This window comes from Microcaecilia unicolor, chromosome 6 (genome assembly GCF_901765095.1).
Source record: "Microcaecilia unicolor chromosome 6, aMicUni1.1, whole genome shotgun sequence".
NCBI lineage: Eukaryota > Metazoa > Chordata > Amphibia > Gymnophiona > Siphonopidae > Microcaecilia > Microcaecilia unicolor.
The window spans coordinates 51,116,990-51,141,697 of record NC_044036.1 but is presented as its reverse complement, the minus strand read 5'-3'; the positions used below and the strand labels follow the sequence as shown (position 1 = coordinate 51,141,697).

The 24,708-nt window shown below is 47.5% G+C and overlaps 1 long non-coding RNA gene across 1 annotated transcript; it reads left to right on the top strand.

Annotated features, from left to right (window-relative positions):
- The first annotated feature begins 145 nt into the window (after positions 1-145).
- Positions 146-24,410, top strand: LOC115472796. The gene is made up of 3 exons (XR_003942557.1): positions 146-288; positions 23,654-23,768; positions 24,179-24,410. It is a non-coding gene; the product is annotated as an uncharacterized LOC115472796 (long non-coding RNA).
- The last annotated feature ends 298 nt before the right edge of the window (positions 24,411-24,708 follow it).

Genomic DNA, 24,708 nt, shown 5'->3' with positions numbered 1-24,708 from the left:
CGCTGCGTGCTGAACTTTGCTGCCAATGCCCGCAGCCGCAGCCAATTGTTTTTTTTCTCTACGGGATGCTGACTAGGACAAACCTGCTGCTGTAGTGAGGGCGAATGACCACCAGTGCGAGCGACGCGTTGTCGTGCAACAGGAGCTGGTAAGCACAGAAGGCAAGGTCCAATAGCATCTGTTGTGTTGCGTCATAAGACAGTTCTTAAAGCGGGGTGGCAACTGGCGAAGCATACGTTGGAAAGCCCGAGTGAACGAAAGAGTTTTATAGAACCCGCAGCTGATCAGGTAAGATTGGTGCACCTGTCTCGCTGCACCCCCACGCCTGGAATAAACTTCCTGAGCCCCTACGTCTTGCCCCATCCTTGACCATCTTTACATCTAGATTGAAAACCCACCTCTTTAACATTGCTTTTGACTTGTAACCACTTATACCTCTGCTTCTACCTACCCTCCTCTCCTCTTTCCTCTACACATTAATTGATTTGCTTGCTTTATTATTTTTGTCTATTAGATCGTAAGCTCTTTGAGCAGGGACTGTCTTTCTTCTATGTTTGTGCAGCGCTGCGTACGCTTTGTAGCGCTATAGAAATGCTAAATAGTAGTAGTAGGTGCAGGGCCAGAATAACTTCCCACCAGGGACGAACCATATTGTTTTTCTTCGTTAAAATACAGCCGAGAGCAAGACGGAATAGATTGTTACAACTGTAGCAAGCCTGCACGATATCAACGATAATGAGATTTGCCCCATTGAGTGCATTGGTGTAGTTCTGATTTATCTTATTAGGCTACTGTATCCATAGGCGCCCCCCCCCCCCCCCCCCCCCGGATAAGAGGCTTGAGCTATGACTCCCCCCCCCCCCCCCCCCACTGCTTTCTCCTGCGACTTTAAAATAATAGGTTTTAAATGCAGGGTGGCTGCAGGAGGAACGGAATGTGGGCTTTCGGGGAGCTGAGGACAGGGAGGTGGGGCTGGGGGAGGGAGAGCTAAAAGTTCACTGACCCGCCATAGTCAGGTAGGTTTAGTTTCTCTTTTAGTGGCTAGGCAAGATGAGAAGAGCTGAACCAGTATTGCTGGTTTTTCTGCAGCTTTTCGTGCTGCCGGAGGCTGCCAGAATCCTCTGCCTGACCTTTCTGGGTGAGTGAGGGGAGAGACCACTGTGCAGGCAGGTTCGGGGTACAACTTTTGCATGCCACCTGCAGGGAGGGAAGCTGAGTGTCAGTTACCTGCCGGGTGAGGGCTTCGATTTCGCTTGATGACTAAATTAAGCACTTTGGGGAATCTTAATGCTTGGCAGGGGCGTAGCCAGACAGCAGATTTTGGGTGGGCATAGGCAAGAAGTGGGTGGGTACCAAGTGTTCTTCCCCTCCCCCCCAAAAATATCTAAGCTGGTAGGAAAATGCTTCTCTCCACCTAGGCAGTCTGCAGCAGGAATGCGCTGAAAAGAGAGCATTCGCAGGTGCCAGTATCGTGGAGCACACCATTTTCATTACCATCAGGGGGAAGTCTTCAGCTGGTAGAGCTTGGAATCCCCATCAGCTACTGCTAAACATGTGCTACTGTTGGGTGGGCCTGAGCCCTAAATTGGTGGGCCCTGGCCCACCCAAGCCCACCTGTGGCTACGCCACTGGTTCTGCCAGAGATCTGGATCTGCCCGCGGAGCCCCAGAGCTGAAATACAGGGCAAGCGTTTGATAACTTTACTTGAGAGTTCAGATCGGAACATCTCTCTCTCTCCCCCAACTCCTCACCAAGAATTACTAACTTTATTAAACTTTCGGTTAAATGTTAAGCAAGAGCTGAGAACTAGGAAGAGAAACTGCACGCTTCTATAATCAAATGCCTTAAAAAGTTTCATCTCAGCTTGAAAACAAAGTTTCCCACCTTTTTTGTTTAGCACTTCTTTCTCCTTTTATCTTACTATTCTAATTTTGTCGTCTTACTTTTTAGCTGCCTTTTTTCTTCTTCTTCTTCTTTTTTTTTTCCCCTTCATCTTCTTTACATTTGTCTGTAAATTTATGCAGACAAGATGCACGAAGCCTTTAGCCTTTCTGAGGCAGAACTCAAATTATTAGGGTTGGAGTTCATATGTTGTGGACAAACACATACACAGCATTGGCTATGATTTGAGAGCCTCTGTAGTTGAGCACTTTGGTGTGGTTTGGGTTTTAAATACTGGATTTGTGTAGGCACACCATACCTCCTTTGCATTTTCATTGTCTTCTGTGGAGAATAGAACAACTAAATGCTCAGACAACAAAGGTAGAAAAAAGTATTTTATTCGGAATTTATTAATTGGAATATGTCAGCTTTTGGAAATGTGCATCTGTGATATTTTGCAAGTAAGTTTCAATTTCTTTAGTATTGCTGCATGCCGAGTCTGACTTCTTGAGGTAACTTTCCAGTTCAATATTTTGCCTTCATATCTTTTGATTTCTAGTTCCTTTTGTCATATCTGTTGTCATGTGTTTTTCATGTGTGATCAAGGTGCAGTATTCTGCTAGTGTGTACTAGCCCTTTTGGGTTTTTTTTCACTAGGTAGTGTATTGGTGTTTTAGAGGCTGGTGTAATTACAGTGCTGCCTTTCCACGCATAAGATTGTAGCTTGTCCTGTCCTTGGAATTAGTGCTGTTATGATTTGGTAAGGTTCTGAGTGTGTTTTTGCACAAGATTGTGTATAGTGTTTTGCAGTGGAGAGGTTGTGTGTTGGCCCATACTAAGGTGACATCAACACTTTAAATTAATTTTAGTTTGTCATAACATCAGACATGGTTTTATAATATTTTGGATGATCTGATGTTGAATTGTTAAAGGTATTAATTGTGACTATTTTACTTTTATTTTATTTTTTTTCTGTGTGTTGTCAGACAATTATGGATGTAAGCCCCGCCCCTGGCACCACCCTTAACCACGCCCCTTTAGCCTCCCCAAACAGTTGGGCCACCGACCACCTATGACTTTATCTATAGATACAAAAGATTCTCTGAGGACAAGCAGGACATAGGGGCCCTTTTACTAAGCCGTTGTAGGTGCCTATATGCGCCCCATGAGCGCCAATTTGGAGTTACTGCCCAGCAGTTGCGTGACCTGTGTGGTAATTTCATTTTTTACGCTCGTCCACTATGTGCACCAGAAAATTGGATGGTAACTCTATCTTGACGCGCGTAGGCGATTACTGCATGGTTAACACGAGAGACCTTACTGCTAAGTCAATGGCTGGTGGTAAAGTCTCAGACCCAAAATGAATGCATGCCAATTTTTATTTTGCTGCACGCCCATTTTTGGCAAAAGTTTTAAAAAGGCATTTTTTGCAGGCATGCTGAAAAATGGATCTGCACGCGTCTAATACATGCATCTACACTAGCGCAGGCCATTTTTTTGGTGCACCTTAGTAAAAGGACCCAATAATTCTCTCAAGTGAGTAGCGCGACCCAGGTTGCCCAATCATGCGCTTAAGCTTAAAAGAGCTTCCATATCATCATGCTGATCAATCCATAGACTGGTGGGTTGTGTCCATCTACCAGCAGGTGGAGATAGAGAGCAAACTTTTGCCTCCCTATATGTGGTCATGTGCTGCAGGAAACTCCTCAGTATGTTCTCTATCTCAGCAGGTGGTGGTCACACACAGCAGCAGCTCTGGCTAGGCCTCCAAGCCTAATTTTTAGGTTTTGTTGAGTGCCTGGGGTTGAGGGCTCTTCTTGAGCAAGTGCAAACCTGGTGGTGCCAGGTCCCTCCTTTTCTCCCCCCTCCCGCTGGCTCCGTTTAAAAAAAAAAAAAAAATTTTGAACGTCCTTAAAGGCGTTTATTTCGACGTTTATTTAAACGTTTATTGCAGCTACTCACTGGGACACCAGGTCGTTACAGCTCGGAGCGGAAAGCAGGTAATTTTTACCTTTTTATAGCGGGCAGGGGGTTCCCCGATTGATCTCCACGTGGCATATGGCGTCGGAGGGCGAGGGCGCAAAGAGTCGCTCCCCGGATCGCTTGGGCGCTTCTAGAGGGGATGCGGGGGTCTTAAAGCCTGATTCGCCCTTGTTGGGTGACAGTTTCGTGACCGATGAGTGTCCCGGTCCTTCCTCCAGCGTGGCGGTTTTTCCCGCCATAAACGCCCATCCTCCGCTGCTCGCCTCCGCCATCTTGGCCGGCCACGCGGCTCGGACGGCTTCTTCTTGGGCCGCCCTTGAGGTAGGAGACATTAATGCCATGAACGCCCTTAATTTGGGCGACGGCACAAAAGCGGCTAAAGTTAAGCGCCGTTCTTCCCGCGCGGCTCCTTCGCGGAGTGTCGCGCCGGACGCCATCTTGGATGTGCAGCATGTCTCTCCCCCGCTCTTGCGAGCGCCGGTTGAGGGTGCGTCTAGGGCTGTAGCCCAGGCTGCGGAAGTGCACAGTCTGGGGGGTTTCTCCCCCGAGTTTGTTTTGCTGCTGCATCAGGCCTTCCTTATGCAAAACGCTGCCCCTGCTCCCTCGTCTGGTAAAGAGGTTGAGGCCCCCGGAGGTAAACTCCCTCGGGTTGATTCCCAGGCCTTGGAGGACTTTGTCTCCTCCGATGTAGATGAGGGCAGCGTATCTGAGTTCTCCCAACGGTCCTTTGCGGATTCCTTGGAGGAGACGGATCCCCGCTCGGATGGAGCGGATGACCCCTCTGCAGCGCGGCTCTTTAGCTCAGAGGATTTGCCCAACCTGTTAGTGCAGGCCATGGGCATTTTGAAGATTTCCTCTCCGGAGGACGTCTCTCCCTCAGCCCCTATTGGCTCTGCCATTATGCTGGGGACGAAGCGCCCGCCTAGAACCTTCCACGTGCATGATGCCATGCACACCTTAATTTCGGCTCAATGGGATGTCCCGGAAGCGAGCCTTAAAGTGGCTAGGGCTATGTCCCGCCTCTATCCTTTGCCTGAAGGTGAATGTGAGGCCTATCTGTGGCCTACAATGGATTCTTTAATCACTGCGGTGACTAAGAAAACGGCGTTGCCGGTGGAAGGTGGCACGGCCCTAAAGGAAGCCCAAGACAGAAGATTGGAGGCGGCCTTAAGGTCGTCCTTTGAGGCGGATGCTTTAAGTTTGCAGGCCTCAGTTTGCGGCTCCTATGTGGCCAGGGCGTGCCTGACTATGGTGCAGCGGGCTTCCCCCTCGGATCCTTCCTTGAGGGCTGATTGGCCGGCCCTGGAATCGGGCTTAGCCTATTTGGCAGACTTGCTGTATGATGTCTTGAGGGCCTCAGCTAAAGGCATGGCTCAGACAATCTCTGCGCGGCGGTGGCTTTGGCTGAAGCATTGGTCTGCTGACCACGCCTCTAAATCCCGCCTGGCTAGATTGCCTTTTAAAGGCAAGCTGCTCTTTGGGGTCGAGCTGGACAAAATCGTGACCGATCTCGGCACGTCTAAGGGCAAGAAGTTACCAGAGGTCAGGGCTCGGGCTAGTACTCGCCCCGGTACCTCCAGAGGACGGTTTCAGGAAGCCCGTCGGTACCGCCCGGGCAGGTCTGGCTCCTCTGCCCCCTCTTCCTTCAAGAGGAACTTCTCCCCCAAGCAGCATTCCTTTCGCAGAGACCGCCGTCCCGGAGGTGCTTCCTCCGGTCCTCCCCCAGGGTCTCGTACCCAATGACGGGGCCTTGGTCCACGCCCCAGTGCAGATTGGAGGACGGCTGTCCTCGTTTCTGGGCGAGTGGACCACAATAACTTCAGACGCTTGGGTGCTGGAAGTCATCAGAGATGGCTACAAGCTAGAGTTCTGCCGACCCTTAAGAGACGGGTTTGTACTCTCCCTGCAAGTCTCCGGTCAAAGCTGTGGCAGTGCAGCAGACTTTGGACAATCTGATCCGCCTGGGCGCGGTCGTTCCGGTGCCAGTAAATCAGCTTGGCAAGGGACGTTACTCCATTTACTTTGTGGTACCAAAGAAAGGAGGTTCTGTCCGGCCTATCCTCGACCTCAAAGGGGTCAATCGGGCCTTGAAAGTTCGGCACTTTCGCATGGAGACCCTCCGCTCTGTTATAGCGGCAGTGAAGGCAGGGGAGTTTCTGGCATCCTTGGACATCAAGGAAGCGTATTTGCATATTCCCATCTGGCCTCCTCATCAACGCTTTCTGCGTTTTGCAGTCCTGGGCCGACACTTCCAGTTCAGAGCCCTCCCGTTCGGGTTGGCTACTGCTCCGCGGACCTTCTCCAAAGTAATGGTGGTCATCGCGGCCTTCCTGCGAAAGGAAGGAGTCCAAGTCCATCCTTATCTGGACGACTGGTTGATCCGAGCCCCCTCTTATGCAGAGTGCGGCAAAGCTGTGAACTGGGTGGTTGCTCTTTTGAGCTCCCTGGGGTGGATCATCAACTGGGAGAAAAGCCAGCTGCGCCCAACTCAGTCCCTGGAGTATCTGGGAGTTCGATTCGACACCCAAGTGGGCAGAGTGTTCCTGCCAGACAATCGGATTGTCAAGCTTCAGGCTCAGGTGGACCAGTTCCTAGTAGCCTCTCCTCTTCGGGCTTGGGACTATGTGCAGCTGTTGGGCTCTATGACGGCCACGATGGAAGTAGTGCCCTGGGCCAGGGCTCATATGAGACCACTACAACACTCTCTGCTGCAGCGCTGGACTCCGATGTCGGAGGATTATGCTGTGCGCCTTCCCTTGGACCCAGCAGTGCGCAAGGCGCTGAGCTGGTGGACGCAGACAGACAAGTTGTCTGCAGGAATGCCTCTGGTGACCCCGGAGTGGATTGTCGTCACGACGGACGCCTCTTTGTCGGGCTGGGGAGCCCACTGCTTGGGAAGGACAGCGCAGGGGCTCTGGTCTCCTGCAGAGGCAAAGTGGTCTATCAACCTCCTGGAACTCAGAGCCATTCGGTTGGCGCTTTTGGAGTTCATCCCGGTACTGGCGTTGAAGCCTGTACGGGTTCTGTCGGACAATGCCACGGCTGTGGCCTATGTCAACCGCCAGGGAGGTACCAAGAGCGCCCCTCTAGCCAAGGAGGCTATGAGTCTTTGCCAGTAGGCGGAAGCGAACCTGGAACAGCTGTCAGCGGCCCATATTGCCGGAGTTATGAATGTCAAGGCGGACTTTCTCAGTCGCCATACCTTGGATCCCGGAGAGTGGCAGCTATCGGTTCAGGCGTTCTTGGACATCACGAAGCGCTGGGGCCAGCCGAGCCTAGATCTGATGGCGTCATCGGCCAATTGCCAAGTGCCGCGCTTTTTCAGCAGAGGACGGGACCCTCGATCTCTGGGAGTAGATGCTCTCCTCCAACAGTGGCCAACACAGGAGCTTCTCTGTGTTCCCGCCCTGGCCCATGTTGGGCAGGGTGCTAGACTGGGTGGCAAAGCATCCGGGCCGGGTGATCCTGGTGGGTCCGGACTGGCCCAGACGTCCCTGGTATGCGGACTTGATCAGGCTCTCAGTGGACGAACCTCTGCGACTGCCAGCGGAGCAGGGCCTGTTGCATCAGGGTCCCGTGGTGATGGAGGATCCCTCCCCCTTTGGTCTTACGGCCTGGCTATTGAGCGGCAGCGTCTGAGGAAGAAGGGCTTCTCAGACAAGGTCATCGCCACTATGCTGAGAGCGAGGAAGCGCTGTACTTCTACTGCTTACGCCAGGGTTTGGCGTACCTTTGCAGCGTGGTGTGAAGCAGGCTCACTTTCTCCCTTCACTGCTCCAATCTCTTCAGTGTTGGCGTTCCTGCAAGAAGGTCTGGAGAAAGGCCTGTCGCTCAGTTCCCTTAAAGTCCAGGTAGCGGCTCTGGCTTGCTTCAGGGGCCGCCTGAAGGGTGCTTCCCTGGCTTCGCAGCCAGATGTGGTGCGTTTTCTCAAAGGAGTTAATCACCTGCGCCCTCCTCTGCACTCGGTGGTGCCTGCGTGGAATCTCAATCTGGTACTAAGAGCTTTGCAGAAGCCGCCTTTTGAACCCTTGTCAAGGGCATCTCTGAAAGACCTGACGTTGAAAGCAGTCTTTTTGGTGGCTATCACTTCAGCCAGAAGAGTTTCCGAGCTCCAGGCGCTCTCATGTCGAGAGCCTTTTCTGCAGTTCACTGAGGCAGGAGTGACTATTCGCACAGTGCCTTCCTTCCTGCCCAAGATTGTTTCTCGCTTCCATGTGAATCAGCAGCTCTGTCTCCCTTCCTTTCGTAGGGAGGACTACCCAGAGGAGTACTCTGCTCTCAAATATCTGGATGTGAGACGAGTCATCATCAGATACTTGGAAGTGACCAATGATTTCCGGAAGTCTGATCATCTGTTTGTCCTGTTTGCAGGTCCTCGTAAGGGTCTGCAAGCTGCTAAGCCTACAGTGGCAAGATGGGTCAAGGAAGCCATTGCAGCGGCTTATGTGGCCGCGGGGAAGGTGCCGCCTATCCAGCTGAAGGCTCACTCCACTAGAGCTCAGGCGGCTTCGATGGCAGAGGCCGGGTCCGTCTCCTTGGCAGAGATATGCAAGGCGGCAACTTGGGCATCGGCCCATACATTCTCCAAGCATTACCGCTTGACTGTGGCGGCACGGGCGGAGGCCCGGTTTGGAGCTTCAGTGTTGAGGTCAGGGATTTCAATGTCCCGCCCTGGGTGAGTACTGCTTCGGTGCATCCCACCAGTCTATGGATTGATCAGCATGATGATATGGAAGGTAAAATTTTGTATCATACCTGATAATTTTCTTTCCATTAATCATAGCTGATCAATCCATAGCCCCTCCCAGATATCTGTACTGTTTATATTCTGGTTGAATTTTAGTTACTTCAGGAGGACTTCGTGTTCAAGTTTTTTCACTTGGATTCTTCAAGAGTTGGAAGCAAAATTTAGGCTCTTAGGTAGAAAGCTGAAATCCAGATCCTCCAGGGTAGCATTTTCTGAAATGCTACCTGTGCCACGCGCAGGGCCCAAGAGACAGGCAGAGCTCCAGAGTCTCAATGCGTGGATGAGACGATGGTGCAGGGAGGAGGGCTTTAGATTTGTTAGGAACTGGGCAACATTCTGGGGAAGGGGGAGCCTATTCCGAAAGGATGGGCTCCATCTTAACCAGAGTGGGACCAGGCTGCTGGCATCGGCGTTTAAGAAGGAGATAGAGCAGCTTTTAAACTAGAAATGGGGGGAAGGCCGACAGTCGCTCAAAAGAGCATGGTTCGGGATAAGGTATCTTTCAAAGATATCACCATAACAGGGAAGATAGAGTATCCTGATAGTGAGGTTGCAAAAGAGATTGTAGTAGATCGGGTATCTTTAAATAACAATAAAAATCAGACAAAAGATTGCCAATTAATACTGTCAAGTACTAAGCATGATGTACTTAGGAACAACAAACATAGTTTGAAATGTCTATATGCGAATGCCAGGAGCCTAAGAAATAAGATGGGGGAGTTGGAATATATTGCACTAAATGAAAAATTAGATATAATAGGCATCTCTGAGACCTGGTGGAAGGAGGATAACCAGTGGGACACTGTCATACCGGGGTACAAATTATATCGTAGTGATAGGGTGAATCGGATTGGTGGAGGGGTAGCATTGTATATTAACGAGAGCCTTGAATCAAATAGATTGAAAATTCTGCAGGAAACAAAACACTCCTTGGAATCACTGTGGATTGAAATTCCATGTGCAAAGGGGAAAAGGATAGTGATAGGAGTGTACTACCGTCCGCCTGGCCAGGACGAACAGACGGATGCGGAAATGTTAAAGGAAATCAGGGACGCAAACAAACTGGGCAACACAATAATAATGGGGGATTTCAATTACCCGCATATAGACTGGGTTAATGTAACATCTGTACACGCAAGGGACATAAGATTTCTTGATGAAATCAAGGACAGCTTCATGGAACAGCTAGTTCAGGAGCCGACAAGAGAAGGAAAAATACTAGACTTAGTCCTTAGTGGTGCTCATGATCTAGTGCAGGGGGTAACGATACGAGGGCCGCTTGATAACAGTGATCATAATATGATCGGTTTTGATATTGGCATTGAAGGAAGTGAAACTAGGAAATCAAGTACGCTAGCGTTTAACTATAGAAAAGGTGATTACGACAAAATGAGAAAAATGGTAAAAAAAAGACTGAAAGGAGCAGCTCGCAGAGTAAAAAACTTGCATCAGGTGTGGATGCTGTTTAAAAACACCATCCTGGAGGTTCAGGACAAATATATTCCACGTATTAGAAAAAAGGGAAAAAAGACTAAACGTCAGCCGGCGTGGCTAAACAGTAAGATAAAGGAAATCATTAGAGCCAAAAACAATCCTTCAGAAAGTGGAGAAGAGAACCAACTGAAAGTAACAGGATAGATCATAAGGAATGCCAAGCCAAATGCAAAGCGGAGATAAGGAGGGCAAAAAAGGACTTTGAGAAGAAATTAGCGTTGGAAGCAAAAATACATAGTAAAAATTTTTTTAGATACATTAAAAGCAGGAAACCGGCCAAAGAGTCGGTTGGGCCGCTGGACGAAAATGGTGTTAAAGGGGCGATCAAGGAGGACAAAGCCGTAGCGGAGAAATTAAATGAATTCTTTGCTTCGGTCTTCACCGAGGAGGATTTGGGGGGGACACCGGTGCCGGAAAGAATATTTGAAGCGGGGGAGTCGGAGAAACTAAACAAATTCTCTGTAACCTTGGAGGATGTAATGGGTCAGTTCAGCAAGCTGAAGAGTAGTAAATCACCGGGACCTGATGGTATTCATCCCAGAGTATTAATAGAACTAAAAAATGAACTTGCGGAGCTACTGTTAGAAATATGCAATCTGTCCCTAAAATCGAGTGTAGTACCGGAAGACTGGAGGGTAGCCAATGTTACTCCGATTTTTAAGAAGGGTTCCAGAGGAGATCCGGGAAATTATAGACCGGTGAGTCTGACGTCGGTGCCGGGCAAGATGGTGGAGGCTATTATTAAGAATAAAATTGCAGAGCATATACAAAAACATGGACTGATGAGACAAAGTCAACACGGATTTAGTGAAGGGAAGTCTTGCCTCACCAATCTAATGCATTTTTTTGAGGGGGTAAGCAAACATGTGGACAATGGGGAGCCGGTTGATATTGTATATCTGGATTTTCAGAAGGCGTTTGACAAAGTGCCGCACGAAAGACTCCTGAAGAAATTGCTGAGTCATGGAATCGGAGGTAGGGTATTATTATGGATTAAGAACTGGTTGAAAGATAGGAAGCAGAGAGTAGGATTGCGTGGCCAGTATTCTCAGTGGAGGAGGGTAGTTAGTGGGGTCCTGCAGGGGTCTGTGCTGGGTCCATTGCTTTTTAATGTATTTATAAATGACCTAGAGATGGGAATAACTAGTGAGGTAATTAAATTCGCCGATGACACAAAATTATTCAGGGTCGTCAAGTCGCAGGAGGAATGTGAACGATTACAGGAGGACCTTGCGAGACTGGGAGAATGGGCGTGCAAGTGGCAGATGAAGTTCAATGTTGACAAGTGCAAAGTGATGCATGTGGGTAAGAGGAACCCGAATTATAGCTACGTCTTGCAAGGTTCCGCGTTAGGAGTTACGGATCAAGAAAGGGATCTGGGTGTCGTCGTCGATGATACGCTGAAACCTTCTGCTCAGTGTGCTGCTGCGGCTAGGAAAGCGAATAGAATGTTGGGTGTTATTAGGTAGGGTATGGAGTCCAGGTGTGCGGATGTTATAATGCCGTTGTATCGCTCCATGGTGCGACCGCACCTGGAGTATTGTGTTCAGTACTGGTCTCCGTATCTCAAAAAAGATATAGTAGAATTGGAAAAGGTACAGCGAAGGGCGACGAAAATGATAGTGGGGATGGGACGACTTTCCTATGAAGAGAGGCTGAGAAGGCTAGGGCTTTTCAGCTTGGAGAAGAGACGGCTGAGGGGAGATATGATAGAAGTGTATAAAATAATGAGTGGAATGGATCGGGTGGATGTGAAGCGACTGTTCACGCTATCCAAAAATACTAGGACTAGAGGGCATGAGTTGAAGCTACAGTGTGGTAAATTTAAAACGAATCGGAGAAAATTTTTCTTCACCCAACGTGTAATTAGACTCTGGAATTCGTTGCCGGAGAACGTGGTACGGGCGGTTAGCTTGACGGAGTTTAAAAAGGGGTTAGATAGATTCCTAAAGGACAAGTCCATAGACCGCTATTAAATGGACTTGGAAAAATTCTGCATTTTTAGGTATAACTTGTCTGGAATGTTTTTACGTTTGGGGAGCGTGCCAGGTGCCCTTGACCTGGATTGGCCACTGTCGGTGACAGGATGCTGGGCTAGATGGACCTTTGGTCTTTCCCAGTATGGCACTACTTATGTACTTATGTACTTATGAGACGAGTTTGTGTTACAGTGAGCTGCTGCATTCCTCTCCCCTCCGTTTTACGGGGCTGGATTGAGACTTAAATTCTGCCGGCACTCCCTCCCGCTTCGTGCGGCTGTAGGGCAGCTTTGTACCCCTCCCGCTTCGGCGGTGTTAGGGTCAGTCAGCTCCTCCCGCGGTTGCGGTTGCAGGATAAGCCAGATCCCCCCGCATCGGCGGGTGTGGTGTCCCTCCCCCGCTCCGCGGGGATGAGCTGGACGGATTCCCCTCCCCCACTTGTGTGGGGATGAGCTGGGTTAATTCCCCTCCCCCGTTTCGGCGGTGGTGAGCTGGGCAGAGTGTCCCTTTGTGGGTGTAATTCTCTAAGTGCCGAGTCCTGCGGATGGAGCTTTGATATCGACATACTGAGGAGTTTCCGGCAGCACATGACCACATATAGGGAGGCAAAAGTTTGCTCTCTATCTCCACCTGCTGGTAGATGGACACAACCCACCAGTCTATGGATTGATCAGCTATGATTAATGGAAAGAAAATTATCAGGTATGATACATAATTTTACCTTTGTGGAGCGTGAGTTATGCTCTACTGCGCATGGACGAGTGCCTTTCCGCCTGCCATGAGAGCACAGTTCCTGCAGTTTTTCCCACAGTGAGGACAGTATGTGCTTTTTTTGCCTCCTCCTCGCAGCTTGGGCTGATAGAGCTTCAGTGGCGTAGCTAGGGTAATTGACACCCGGGGCCGGTCATTTTTTAACACCCCACCTCCAAAATCCAGTACTAGGCATACCGAGAATACAAAACACTCAGGATCTCTAGAACAATTTTACCATACCATAAGCAGTAATTTCTACGAGTCACATAAGGAAAAAGAAAGCATCTTAAACACTACAGTGAGCACTAGAACATCAATTCGCCTATTTGTAAAACGTAACCAGACAGAATAGTACAGATCGTCGATCCTGCACAGTCAATGCCAACTGAAAGCCGTGTCTTTTTCACAAACACAGATAAACCCTAAACCACTATAAAATAAGTAATCAAACTTTCTATTTAGACAAAAATTAAACTGAACCCCCAAGAGGCCAGACTGAGCATACAATGCAACACCACAGAAACAGAAAATAAAATACCACCATTTTATTGGACTAATACATTTAGCTTTCAGAGACCAAAACCTCCTTCCTCAGATCAGATCAGTACAGTATAGTGATTTTACAATATCCTATCCTGGCCTGAGGAAGGGGGTTTTGTTCTCCAAAAGTTAGTCAAAATATATTAAAATTAGTCTAATAAAGATTACCTTATTTCCATGTTCTATTTATTAACACAGCTACAATACTACTTTATCCTAAAGCAAAAAAATAAAAATATATATTGCAGTTTGTTGTCTCTGGTTTATGCTTTCCTCATCTTCTTTTCACTGTCTTCCTTCCATCCAGCATCTGCCTTCTCTCTCTCTCCCTGCCATCCAAAGTCTGCCCTCTCTCCCTGCCCCTTCCATCTAGGATCTGCCCTCTCTCCATGTGCATCTCCTTCCTGTCTTTCCTTCCCTCCATCCTTGTCCAACATTTCTCCTCTCTTCTCTCTTCCATCCATGTGCATTTCCTTCCTGACTTTCCTCCCCATCCATCCATCCATGTCCAACAACTCTCCATTCTCCCCTACGCTCTCCTCCATCCACCCATATCAAGCAAATTTCCTCTCTCCTGCCCCCATTCATCCATCCATATCCAGCAATTCTCCATCTATGTCCAGGAACTCTCCATTCTCTCCTGCCGTCTCCTCCATCCACCCATATCCTTCAAATTTCCTCTCTCCCCTGCCCCCATTCATTCATCCATGTCCAGCAAGTCTCCTCTCCTCTGCCCTCTCCTCCATCCATCCACATCCAGCAAATTTCCTCTCTCCCCTGCCCCCTCCATTCATCCACCAGCAATTCTCCTCTCTTCCCTGCCCTCCCCTCCTCTCCAGTGATCTCTTCTCTCCCCATGCCCTCCCATCCATGTCCAGCAATTCTCCCTGCCCTCCCTCAGCTCCCCCACAGCCCTCCTCTCCGTTCCTTCCTGCCCTCCCCTCCATCCATCCACCCACGTCCAGCAATTCTCCTCCCCTGCCCTCCCCTCCAGCGATCTCTTCTGTCCCCCATGCCCTCCCCTTCTCTCCTCCATGTCCAGCAATCTGTTCTCTCCCCCTGCTCTCTCCTCCCATCCATGTCCAGCATTCTCCTCTCTCCCCTGCCCTCTCCGTTCCTTCCTTCCCACCCACGGCAGCCCTCCTCCTCTCTGCCCCCCGGTATCATAACCTTTTTCTTCCCTTGGTGGCAGCGGCGTCAGTTCCGTTTCGAAGAAGGCACTGCAGGCTCCCCTCTGGCTTCAGCTTCTCCCTTCGCTCTTCACACAGTGAGTGTCCCGCCTTCGCGGAAACAGGAAATGTCATCGCGAAGGCGGGACACTCACTGTGTGAAGAGCGAAGGGAGAAGCTGAAGCCGGAGGGGAGCCTGCAGCCTTCTTCGTAAGTAACTGACGTCGCTGCCACTACGGGAAGTAAAAGGTTATGATACGGAGGGGGGGGGGGGGGGCGGAGAGGAGGAGGAGGGCTGCCGAGGGCGGGAAGGAAGGAGGAGGAGGGTTCTACGAGGTGCCCATGGGGGGGTGGACTTTGGGTGGGGGGGGGGTGCCTGGAAGCAGCGGGAGCAGCGGAGCACCCCCCCCTTGTACCACCCGGGACGGACCGGCCCCCCCCCCCCCCTTGCTATGCCACTGTAGAGCTTTCCAGTGCTTTTCAGCTAGTTTTCCCTGTTTTTCTGGTCGCTTTTTCCCAGTCCTCTTATTGTCTTTAGTGAATTGTGCCCATTTTTAAATTTCTTTTCTGCATCAGGCCGTTTTTAGGCTTTGACTCCGGTTGGTGTCTCCCTTGCTTTTTCTCCGGTGCTTAGCCCCTTTTTTTGGCACCATTGAGTCGTTTGATTTGGGGGACTTGATATACCGCCTTTCTGTGGTTTTTTGCAACTACATTCAAAGCAGTTTACATAGTGTATACAGGTACTTATTTGTACCTGAGGCAATGGAGGGTAAGTGACCTGCTCAGAGTCACAACGAGCTGCAGTGGGAATTGAACCCAGTTCCTCAGGATCAAAGTCCACTGCACTAACCACTAGGCTACTTCTCCACTCCGGCCATGGAAATTTTTCCTTTCATGTCCATGAAAGTTCCCAGTGGCTTTAACACTGTACCTGGAGCAATTGCACCATCTCTGGTACAGACACCCATTCCTGGTGTCTTCAGTGTCTAGGGCCTGACCATGGCTCTTCCAACTGTGTCCTGTGTCTTCGTATGAAGAAAATGACCCAGTTGTCCAGAGAGGCTCAACGTGAGAAGATTTTAGGAGCCCAGTCAGAATACTCGATGTTGGCATTGGCATCTGTGTTGGATATTGCATAGGAAGCATCCGTATATATGGCTCCTAGACCTGTTGATGCTGGGAGCAGTTGTGCGTTGAGTGGGTCTCTACCTGCCTCGATGCCGACTGTTGTGCAGGACCCTCGGGACTGGCCTGTATTGGACTTGACTCCGAGGCGACAGAAAGATTCAATGTCGTCCTCGTCTGCACCGAGGAGCCTCGATGACCCTCGACACATGATGCCAGGAGTTGCGGGGTGCAGAGGGATTTGGCACCCGAGGAGCATCGGTGCCGGGAGAACTACTCCCCCTTCATACTAGAGGTGCTGGTGCGGAGGTCACCATGCAGCTAGGATTAGCCTCCCATCTGTACCCAAGCAGTTCTGCAGGCTGTTTCTGAGCTGAGGTCCCAGCATTTCCCGGTGCTGGCCCTCAAACACATCCAGGCCTTTCTCCCTGAGCTGCTGGCTGACTTTATTCAACAGACTGCATCAAAATCGAGGGTGCTTGCGCCTGCCATGCCTCTTGTCAGGTGCCACCCAAGCTGGTAAACCCTCAACGACGATGGAAGAAGCTTCGCCGGAGTCGATGCAGGAGCCAACTCCTCAATGCCCCTCTTGGAGACATGGCTCCTCTAAATCGAGGCAAGCTCGGTCTCGGCCCTCCCGTGAGGAGTTTCTCACTGACACTGATCATGAGTGCTTATGGGAGTCAGATGAGGACCCAGGGAGGAGAGGTTCTATGGGATAACCTCTGACCCCTCCCCTCCACAAGAAAGGAGAAAGTCTCCCGAAGAGAGCCTTTCCTTCCCCTCTTTTGTCAAGGAAATGGCAGCTGCCATTCCATTTCCTTTGGAGGTGGAGGACGAGCACAGGGCCAAGATTGTTGAGGTCCTGGACTACGAGTCTCCTCCTAAAGAGGCTTTGATGGTCTTGCTTCATGAGATCTTGCAGAAAGTTCTAGTGCTGAATTGGGAATCCCCTCTGTCCTAATACTTCCCAAAAAGATCGATGCCATGTACCGGATTCAGAGTACCCTTGGGTTTGATAAGCCTCAGTTGCCTTATCATTCCCTCATGGTTGAATCCACCCTCAAAAGGGCCAAGAGTTCTAGGGACTATGCTTCAGCGCCCCCTGGCACAGAAGCAAGAACCTTGGACTCTTTTGGTGGTAAGATGTTCCAGGCCTTTGAATATGGGACATGAGCATAATCAAACCATCTCTTCACAGTGTCTACTTGCGGGACTCGGTGTGCAAGATGCTAGATTTGGCAGACTCTCTCCCACTGGAGCAGGCTGAATCGCTTCGCCAGTTAGCCAAGCAGCAAAAGGCATGTTGTAAGTTCATGACCAGGGGCACCTACAACACTTTTGATGTTGCATCCAGGATCTGTGCCCAAAGTATAGCGATGCACAGACTCTCATGGTTCTGTGTCTCTGACTTGGAACCTGGAGCATAATAGCAAAAGAGTGAACATTGACAAATATAGGTGCACAAAGTTGGTGGAGACCTGTCTCGACCATCTCACAGCTGTCATTGCTGCTGGAGGTGCTTCCACCAAGTATTGCTCCAGGTGTGGCACTTAATTTTAATTTTTGGATATACAGTGGGGGAAATAAGTATTTGATCCCTTGCTGATTTTGTAAGTTTGCCCACTGACAAAGACATGAGCAGCCCATAATTGAAGGGTAGGTTATTGGTAACAGTGAGAGATAGCACATCACAAATTAAATCCGGAAAATCACATTGTGGAAAGTATATGAATTTATTTGCATTCTGCAGAGGGAAATAAGTATTTAATCCCTCTGGCAAACAAGACCTAATACTTGGTGGCAAAACCCTTGTTGGCAAGCACAGCGGTCAGACGTCTTCTGTAGTTGATGATGAGGTTTGCACACATGTCAGGAGGAATTTTGGTCCACTCCTCTTTGCAGATCATCTCTAAATCATTAAGAGTTCTGGGCTGTCGCTTGGCAACTCGCAGCTTCAGCTCCCTCCATAAGTTTTCAATGGGATTAAGGTCTGGTGACTGGCTAGGCCACTCCATGACCCTAATGTGCTTCTTCCTGAGCCACTCCTTTGTTGCCTTGGCTGTATGTTTTGGGTCATTGTCGTGCTGGAAGACCCAGCCACGACCCATTTTTAAGGCCCTGGCGGAGGGAAGGAGGTTGTCACTCAGAATTGTACGGTACATGGCCCCATCCATTCTCCCATTGATGCGGTGAAGTAGTCCTGTGCCCTTAGCAGAGAAACACCCCCAAAACATAACATTTCCACCTCCATGCTTGACAGTGGGGACGGTGTTCTTTGGGTCATAGGCAGCATTTCTCTTCCTCCAAACACGGCGAGTTGAGTTCATGCCAAAGAGCTCAATTTTTGTCTCATCTGACCACAGCACCTTCTCCCAATCACTCTCGGCATCATCCAGGTGTTCACTGGCAAACTTCAGACGGGCCGTCACATGTGCCTTCCGGAGCAGGGGGACCTTGCGGGCACTGCAGGATTGCAATCTGTTATGTCGTAATGTGTTACCAATGGTTTTCGTGGTGACAGTGGTCCCAGCTGCCTTGAGATCATTGACAAGTTCCCCCCTTGTAGTTGTAGGCTGATTTCTAACCTTCCTCATGATCAAGGATACCCCACGAGGTGAGATTTTGCGTGGAGCCCCAGATCTTTGTCGATTGACAGTCATTTTGTACTTCTTCCATTTTCTTACTATGGCACCAACAGTTGTCTCCTTCTCGCCCAGCGTCTTACTGATGGTTTTGTAGCCCATTCCAGCCTTGTGCAGGTGTATGATCTTGTCCCTGACATCCTTAGACAGCTCCTTGCTCTTGGCCATTTTGTAGAGGTTAGAGTCTGACTGATTCACTGAGTCTGTGGACAGGTGTCTTTCATACAGGTGACCATTGCCGACAGCTGTCTGTCATGCAGGTAACGAGTTGATTTGGAGCATCTACCTGGTCTGTAGGGGCCAGATCTCTTACTGGTTGGTGGGGGATCAAATACTTATTTCCCTCTGCAGAATGCAAATAAATTCATATACTTTCCACAATGTGATTTTCCGGATTTAATTTGTGATGTGCTATCTCTCACTGTTACCAATAACCTACCCTTCAATTATGGGCTGCTCATGTCTTTGTCAGTGGGCAAACTTACAAAATCAGCAAGGGATCAAATACTTATTTCCCCCACTGTATGTGACTAAATTCTATAAATGGTGCCTAAAAAATCAGCACAGAAAAAAATAGCGCTGAGCACTATTCTATAGATGGCACTTATATTTAGGCGCCATTTATAGAATAGCGCTTAGTGCCAGGAACCACAACTAAATTTAAGCGTGACCATTTACACCCACTAAACTTTGGGGTAAATCCCTGCACTTAAATGAGGCTAGGATCTCCTCTATAGCATTAATACCTTTCAAATATTTGAACGTGATACAGACGTTCAAATATTTGAAAGGTATTAATCCATAAACAAACCTTTTGTGGAGTCAGGAAAGTGGTAGAACTAGAGGACATGAATTGAGGTTGAAGGGGGCAGACTCAGGAGTAATGGCAGAAAGTATTTTTTCACGGAGAGGGTGGTGGATACGTGTAATGCCCTCCCGCGGGAGGTGGTGGAGATGAAAACGGTAATGGAATTCAAATGTGTGGGATAGGAATCCTGTTTAGAAGGAATATATCCACGGAATCTTAGCGGGGATTAGGTGGTGACACTAGTAATTGGGAATCAAAACCGGTGCTGGGTAGACTTCTACGGTCTATGCCCTGATCGTGACTGAATAGATAGGGATGGGCTTGAGTGTAAATTTTAAGGGGCTTCGACGTTAGCTTCAGATCTTTTAGTACAAGAAGAGTGCTGGGCAGACTTACACGGTTTGTGCCCTGAGAATGGCAAGGACAAATTAAACTCGCGTACATTTATAAAGTATCGCTTATCAAGTAAAATGAGTTTATCTTGTTGGGCAGACTGGATGGACTGTACAGGTCTTTATCTGCTGTCACTTACTATGTTAAAGGAACACCCCCGATCCACCCATGACTCTTCCATGGCTGCACCCCCTTTTTGGACCTGTGCCTAAATATACATACGTACATTTTAATTATATCCAATTAGCACCAATAATTGCTTGTTAAAATCTGTATTGGCACTAATTGGCTCGTTATTCAATTAAATTGTACTTGCAAATTGGACACGTGCCCAAATTTGCATGCATAATTTTTAACTTTTATAGAATTCAGGGGGATGTTATGTCCCCTGATAAAACATTTCCTCCTGAAAGGTCTGGAGTATGGTATGTAGATGAGTAGAAAACCTAATTTAAATGTGTGTGGATCTGACACACACAATCAAATGTGAAAAATTTTCAAGGGGGTGTAGACTTTATATAAGCACTATCCCTGGGTTATATATATATGACGCCTTAAGTTTTCAACAGAAATTGAAGCGTATTCTGTAACAATGTGTGTAACTTAACTAATCAGCACTGTTAATTGGATGCTAACAAGCAATTAGCACTAATTGGCATAAGATTTACGCGCACAACTCACTAAGCGTATTCTGCAACGTAAAAAGAGAGCGAGGGCATTTCTAAAATCTCTGCGCTTTGTTGTAGAACACACCCATTCTGCACCTAATTTAAGTGTCGGAATTTACCCCAAGTAAAACATGGTGTAAATGGTCGTGACTCTGTTTGGTCGCGTGGAGAGGCACCCTGCATAATTCTATATACCGTGCAGAAATTTAAGCCTATTCTATAAAATTTAGGTGTACTTTTAGAATATATGCTTAGGCGTATTTTTTTTTGTGTGCAGAATTTTCAGGCGCCATATATAGACTATATGACTGTGTCTTCTGGCCTCTAAGCTCTACAAAACATTTCAGCTTATGAGAAAGATGGTAACTTGGTACAATCCAGCAATTTTGCCATTGGTTTTGATGGCTGTTAGATAAACCTAGTGTAACCCTTTATTAGCTGGGTAGGTTTCAATCCCTACCAGGATATAAATAGGAGGTTGAAAAATTACATCCCTAGGCGCCTTTGAAATCTGGCCAAGAACATTTATTGGAGATTCCAGCAGTTAAAGAAGTGAAAGTGGAAAAGGTGAGATCAAGAATGTTCTTTGTAATGGCCCTGCTTGGTGGAATAGTTTTATCAAGAGAACTCCATCTGGAAAATGATGTGAAGAATTTTAAGAAAGCATTAAAAATCTGGCTGTTCACCTCCTGATTTAATAGCAGGACCAGAAAGTAATTGGATGTTGGTTCAAGCTGTGGGAAGGTTTTTGTATTTTTTTTTATTTTTGAGTGAGTGATTTATGTTGTAGTAATTTCTTGATTTTTACAAGCATTTTTGTGGAAACCTCCTAATCATTTGTTTGTATCGTGTGGCGGTATATAAGAATTTTAATAAACATAAAAATATAAACCAGGCCTATGGTGTCCTCTCAGTAGCAGTTGAACAGAGAGGATGTACTGAACTCATGTCAGATTTTAAAACAATAAAAATATAAACCAGGCCTATGGTGTCGTCTCAGTAGCAGTTGAACAGAGAGGATGTACTGAACTCGTGTCAGATTTTAAAACAAAGGCTATACTGAGCAAGTGGCAAGCTTTGGTGAAGATACCTTTTAACCAGAATGATCAGACTGAAATTAGAGGGGTGATTCCATTAGGTCTGTTTGCTGTCTTCCATGACACACAAAGCATCCTATATAATAATTCTCACCTCCAACGTTCTGGGAATGTGGTTTCCTGCCAGAGCTGCTCAGGAAAGTGGAGTAGATAAGTGCCATCATTCCTGAAGTGCCACTGATTGGCTGCTGTGACATGCTGCAGAACGTTCAATAGACAGGAGTGGAAGTGAACAAAGCAAGTCTATGGTAAGCAAGGAAGCCCATTGGTTAATCGCTGATTCCACTCCCCAAAGCAGCCGTTATTCCTATACACTAAAAAAAAACCAAAAAAAAAAAACCTAGGAGCTGCTTCTCATTGCCGTTTTTACAGCTTTTTCCACTGGACAAAAGGAGGGGGGAGACACACAGACCCTGCAAGTGGGGGTGGGGGGTGGGAGGGGGGACCCTGCAACTGGGAAAATGGGAGGAGGGGGGACCCTGCAACTGGGAGGGAGGAAGGGGGGACACCCCTGTAAATGGGAGACATACCGGGGGGGGGGGGGGGACGACCCTGGAACTTGGAGAGAGGGGGGATCCTGGCACATACTCTCATTCTCACACACACACTCGCACCCAGTCTCTCTCTCTCTCTCTGTCACACACACACACACACACACTCGCTCAAACATACACACTTCGAGGAAAACCTTGCTAGCGCCCGTTTCCTTTAAAACAGAAACGGGCCTTTTTTACTAGTCTTCTCAAAAAAGACAAATTAGAAAAAAATGCCAGACACTTGGAGAAAAACCTCAAAGTCTGAAAAAAAATTCCTATTCCAATTCTTGGAACCACAGACACAGAGGCATATTTTCAAAGCACTTAGCCTTCCAAAGTTCCATAGGTTTCTATGGAACTTTGGAAGGCTAAGTGCTTTGAAAATGAGCCTCACAGTCTTCCAACCCGGAGTCAAAATTCTGTTGTATTGCTCAAACTGCCGTATTAATATGTTAAACTATTTGTTGCACTTTAAATTAAATATAACGGTGAATGAATGTCCTTATGCAGGAGCAATCCATTTCAGTTTCATAATACATACGTAACATAGTAGGTGACGGCAGAAAAAGACCTATACGGTCCATCCAGTCTGCCCAGCAAGATAAAACTACAGCTGCCCCCATGTTTTACACATCCCTTCCATCTATCCTGGCTATCACAAAAATAATCTTCCTATTGAGAAGCAGAAATTACAGATCCGCTTGAAGGAAAAGAATCCTCTCCAAAATCATTCTCATTGGTCTTTTTTTCTCCTATTTAATTCAATTTTTAATACTAATTTTTGCTGAGTTTATTTTGTGCACATTGAATGGGAATTTGAAAACCAATGAGAATAACGGCACACTATGACGATCTCTTGAAATTATTTATAGAGATCTGGGGTTTTGAGAGAGTTTTTTGTCTTACAATTTATGTGCCTTGAATTTGGTAACCACAGATGCACTCTCCTTTTGTTGGCAAACGCTTTTCAGTGTGTGTATGTGCTATATAAGTCATGATGACTGAAGCCAGGAGCAGGGAAATTAGAATTGAATTGTTTAGTAACTTTTTGGATTTAAAGGTATTACCTCCAGGGGGCACTGTATAATCACATCTGGGCACCATGACTTTTTGGTTAACTACTGCAAATGGTCACAGAATGCTGCCACTTTTTTGGCCTGTGCTGTTGCTGTCATGATCTCGAGCCTAACTGACCAGTTTGCAGAATAAGTAAAACTTACATAAGAACTTCTTAATGCCGGTGAGCAGGCTGATTCAGATTTATTTTGTGTAAGTTCATTTTTTCCCCAATGCTTCCAAATTCATCAGTTGAATTAGTCTGGTGAACAAATGCCTCGATACGTAACTGCTCTTTGGCCGAGCCTTCTTATAGCAACACAGCTTTCGCAGAGCTTTGGTTATAGTGAAATTGCTGGCTCCTTCTCTCTTAAAAGAAGAGCAGAATTGTTTTTCCCTTTACAGATTGGGAGCCTGTCATCATGACTGGGCTTTTGACATATGGTAATACTTCCAGCTTTTCTGACATGCAAACAGTCCCAGTAAGTGGAGGCCCAGTGCCTCCATCCATATGTTTATATTTATTTCTGTTTGAGGTCTTCCGCTCGCCCCCCTCCTTCTGTGATCATATGCTGGAGATGGTGCTGATTTTGCTCTCTGCAGGCTCTGGGATGGTGTAATCTGAGAGATGACCCCTATGTTGCACGCCAGGAGGTCAATGCTTGGGTCCAGATTGAAATGGCTGTCTGCTTCTGTCCCTCTGGGGTGGAGGCGGGGGAGGAAGATCAGTGTATCCACCGCATCCTTACAGTATGGTTTTCTTTTTCCCCAACTGTCAGCCCCTTGGGAAGCAGAAGAATGTTGATGCGAGCGGTCAGAGTCTTGCAGTTTGGTGGACCTGATGTACTGAAAGTCTCCTCAGATGTTCCAGTTCCTAATCCAGAGGACAATCAGGTGGAACTGATTAGCATTTTCTGTAATTATCTTATGTCTACGTAATCTTTAATAGACAAATTGGTTCAGTGTCTAGAGGAAACCACTGTCTCGGTGCCCTTCACTTGTCAGGATTCATTTTGTTCAGATTGACTTGATAAGATCCGACGTAACTGTCTCCTCAGTAAATGAAAATAAAATGAAGGGTAGACCTGTGAAGACATTGTGTGATAAAATAGTTGCACTGTTTTAATTAAATGCATCTGCAATACACAGAGCACAGCAACATTTCTTCACTGTGCCATCTTAGAGAAGATATTTTGAACCCTGTGGTGTATAGTGAAGGTTCTAATGCTATTCTGGCACTTTGATCATTGCATGCAACATACCAAATCAGTTCAAGTGTAACCTCGCACTTTTTTTACTTTTAGGTTTTAATTAAAGTCCATGCTTGTGGCATAAACCCAGTGGAGACATATGTTCGGTCTGGGTCATTCGCAATAAAACCAGCTTTACCTTACACTCCTGGATCTGACGTGGCAGGAGTGATTGAACGCACCGGAAAAGGAGTTGCTGCATTCAAGGTAACGTTAAAGCCATTCTGATTTTATATGTTGCACCTGAATGTAGAGCTGCAGACGATGGTGACCCTGACTCAGACGGTGAGACACGCTGATCTCTAATTGCAAGACTGGAGGAAGAAAGCTCTAGCATAAGGACCTACCTCCTGTATCTGAATTTGTCACGCTTCTTGAGTGTGGATTTGGAAAAGTGAGTAATTCAGTCCAAATTGGACATTTTCTTTGGCATATGGATAAATTTGAAAATGGCAACTAATTCCGACTTCTTAAAGAAGTGCCCATACAAGCTGCTTTTTTTTTTTTTTAAAGATAAAAATTCAATTAATAAGTGTTTGCTGTTGTGATTATTAGTTAACACTAATGAGAATAGTGCAGGAATT